The following is a 4,138-nucleotide window of genomic DNA, read 5'->3' on the forward strand; positions in this document are numbered from 1 at the left end:
AGGCTTTAAAAGCAAACAGCATGGTTCTTGATCAGACTGCGCAGATGCGCAGGCTGGTCTGGATCAAAGCTGGTCACAAATCCACTATGTTGGTTTTTTCGTGGCACGGCTCATTTTCCTTAAAAGGGAGTTACAGTTCATAAAAAAGCAGCTTTCAATTTGACATATTAAGAACGTTCAACATTCAAAAAGCCAAAAGTGATGTCCCCTGTGCACCCTTTTTTGACATTCTTTTAAATTTTAAACCATTATATAAGAAACTCTGGACAATTTAAAATTCATAGTTGCATTTTTTCAGAAGTAACCAGTTTTCAAGTTAAAAAGTGGAAACATCAATTGTTTGGCTTCTCAAGCTCTTAAGTTTCCCCACATATAGAAATGTTCACAAGTGAATATTGGTAGTCGAGAAAAAATGTACTTACTATGAACATATTCTATAAATTATATATTTTGCTGCAGTTTGTCCCCTGTGCATCTTCTTAGTAACATAATAAAAGTATGTATGATTTTACTGTCACATTTTACCATGCATGGTATTTTGTCATTTTCTACTCTCTGTAAGTATTTGCATGTAGAATAAAGATTTCAAGTGTTGGTTATGTTTAAGGTCACTTATTTTTCATTTAAAGGAACACATGCTGTTGAATAAGCATGTGTTTGTTGTGAAATTTTTTTTATAACAGTAAACTAATAATGCATGAATATTATACTGAATTTCAGTATGTTCCCCTGTGCATCTGCAATATAACTCAATTTTGAAGTTGAAAATTTTAGAAATTAAGATTACTGGACATTCTTGAAATTGGCATGTTTTAAACATTCAAATTTTGAGGAAAAAATAGGTTTTATAATAATATGTTAATTAATTTTCATTATCAACAAATTTCTAGTAAAATTTTATTTTCATTCAGATTTTTGCGAAAGGCTGATTTTAAAAACCAATCTCCACAAACATTTGATGAATAAGTTTCAACCATACACATTACACCTATATCTTATATTTTTGAAAATATACTGTTAAATATTTCCTTATCATAAAACAAATGCAACATTTATCACCCATCATACTGCAATTGAAATTCACTGAACTTTCAAATTAAAGGCTGAACTATTTTCTGATGTTTTTTCTCAACACTTCCCAAAGTTATTTCCCTTGAATTTTGAAGTATTTGCTATCATATTAAATAGGTGACCACCATAAGAAATAGGTTTTCAACTCCATAACATTCATACGTCCCGGTTTGCCCCGGGATTGTCCCGGAAATCACTACTCGTCCCGGTTTTCCGACAGTGTTGAAATGTCCTGAAAATTAAAAATACGAAACAAAAATAACTCCCCAAAAATCTAGTTCTTTTGGTCTATAAATTGTTGAATTTTACATTAATAAACACAATAAAAAGTCCCCGTGTCACATTGTTTATTCCTAATTATCCGATAATCGGTTTCATGCCCCTCGAGCAGGACACTGTTTTAATTTAAACCAGCTCCCATCGACACTCATATTGAACGCGCCCTGCGATCTTTTTATGACCCAGATTAATTTACAGTCAGCTATTTTGATGACCTTGATTATGAAAATTTAAAAAATTATGCAATCAATAACAGTTTTATGATAATTTTATTTAGCAACAATAGCCGAAAATCTCGTTGTTTTTAGCACGTTGGCGGTGAAGCTAACATGTAGCCTTGATTGGAAGGGAAAAGGCCCGATAACGGTCATTTAAACGATAATTATTTTAAAAGGTTTTTAATCTTTCAAAAAGTAGATCGATTGTCACACTTTTTCTAAATTAAACTTTTACTATTGAATGCCTTTGCCGAAACCCATCCATGAAAATTGACCCAACCCGAAATATTTTATATCGATTTATCTACAAGATTTATTTTATTCCTTTGAGGATTCCATTTTATTAATGTTAGATAAAGTTTAAGCTTTAAAGTGATACCAAATAAGCTGGGTTCTAAATCACGATGACCAGGTTAATTCTTCGTATGTAGCAAGTCTCCTAATTCAGTTCACCTCGGGAACGCAACCAATTCCGTGCCGAACTATAGACTGAATTACCCTATTTACCCCCTTTACAGTAAACAGAATTAAATTAGCTCTGTGTATTTAAAATGTTCTTGAAAAAGGGTCGCTAAAAAGCTCTACGGAGCTTATGTTAATTGTTTCACAAAGCAAAGGTAAATAAAAATTACCTTTACCTTTACCTATTCCAACTTAGTCAAAATAACTGGGGCATTCAGATTGTTCTTTTTGGGTGGTTTTCAAAATTTAAAGAAGAAAAGTGGGACATAAGAGTTGACATACATGCCATAATTTTTCAGGAATTTCCGGGATTCTGAGTTAAAATTTCCGGGATTTTACCCTTTGTCCGGGACATACACCGTGACATTAGTAATTCGTCTGTTTCATGCATAAATATCATAAATTCATGCAGTTTCCGGAGATAACATTGTTCCCTCGTTAGGAAAAATTTGCTGCAATGTCGTCTAGCTTTCTAAGGGCAATTAGCCGGATATGCCTCCGTGGTCCCCTCGAATGTAGTCCATATCAATATATAGGCAATTTTCCCGCCTAGTAAAGGCCTTTTCTGCCAGATATAAGCTTTATTTGGCTTGATTGTAAAAAGGAAATGTCCGCAGATGATTTTAAGCTACGTTATATGCTTCAGAAGATGATTATAAGCTGCCTTGTAAAAAATGAAAGTGAAAGTAGGGATTTCTGATGTCTACCAAAGCAATATTAACGTTTTCATCACGGTCTCAGTCACGGACCATGGTTTCACTGATTATGGTCAACCCATATTTTTTGGGTATATTTTGATTGCCTAAAGACAGACCTTCAAGACAAGGGTAGCTCGCAGGTAGTGAAAGGCTAGAATCTTGATAAAATTTGTTGTAGTTGTTATTTTTATATAGAAAATAGCAGCGGATGCATTAATAACTTTATACCTAAAATGAAAATTCGCACTTCGTGAAAATTGCTTTCAACCCCTGTAAAAAATGGTATTTCTGATCAGAATTGAGCAATAAGCACCATTTTAAGAAAAAACATGGCATATTATTTGCATATTTTGGGCAAATTTGAGATTTTTCGGAAGTAGGCAAAAATTTTGATTTTTAAGGTGTTCCCCACATCTCAGTTGCATCAGCGACACCATTTTAAAGGGAAGAATGACAGAAATCGATTATTTTCGTGTTCTTCTAGCTGTTTCTTGCAAACAAATAATAGAAATAAGATAATAAGGCCGTATGATACTATATTTTAAAGAAAAATGGTATTATCTATGCCCCTGACACGTTTTTTGCAGGTGTGGACTGTCTGTCTGAATGGGGCTAATTTCCAACAGTAGCCATTCTTTCAAACTGAAAGTTGGGAAAATTGTTGACAATTGATTACTACATTAATGACTGCAACAGAACGATTTTGAAAACTTTGGTATTTCTTATTAAAATGAAAAATTCGCACTTCGTGAAAATTGCTTCAACCATGTAAAACTGGGATTTTCTGATCAGAATTGAGCAATAAGCACCATTTTAAGACAAACATGGCATTATTATTTCATTTTTTGGGGCAAATTTGAGATTTTTTCGAAGTTTGGCAAAATTCTGATTTTTAAAGGTGATTCCCCACATCTCAGTTTGCAAACAGCGTCACCATTTAGGTAGAATGACAGAATCGATTATTTTTCGTGTTCTTCTAGCTGTTTCTTGCAACAAATAATAGAATAAGATAAGTAAGGCCGTATGATTAAATTTAATGAAAAATTGGTTTTATCTAAAGCCCCTGACACGTTTTTTGGCAGGGGTGGATGTCTGTCTGAATGGGACATAATTCCAAAAGTAGCCAATTTTTTCAAACTGAAAGTTGGCAAAATTGTTTACCCAAATTTACTACGTACATTAATTGACTGCAACAGAACGATTTTGAAAACTTTGGTATTTCTTATAGGGAGAAGGGGGCAATTTGCCGGGTATGCCTCCGTGGTCCACTCGAATGTAGTCCTATCAAATATAAAAGTGCAATTTTCCCGCCTAGTAAAGGCCATTTTCATGCCCGATATAAGCTTTATTGTGCTTGATTGTAAAAAGGGAAAGTCCGCAGATGATTTTAAGCCCAGTTAAATGCTTCAG

The sequence above is a fragment of the Mercenaria mercenaria genome, chromosome 7 (assembly GCF_021730395.1).
Source record: "Mercenaria mercenaria strain notata chromosome 7, MADL_Memer_1, whole genome shotgun sequence".
Classification (NCBI taxonomy): domain Eukaryota; kingdom Metazoa; phylum Mollusca; class Bivalvia; order Venerida; family Veneridae; genus Mercenaria; species Mercenaria mercenaria.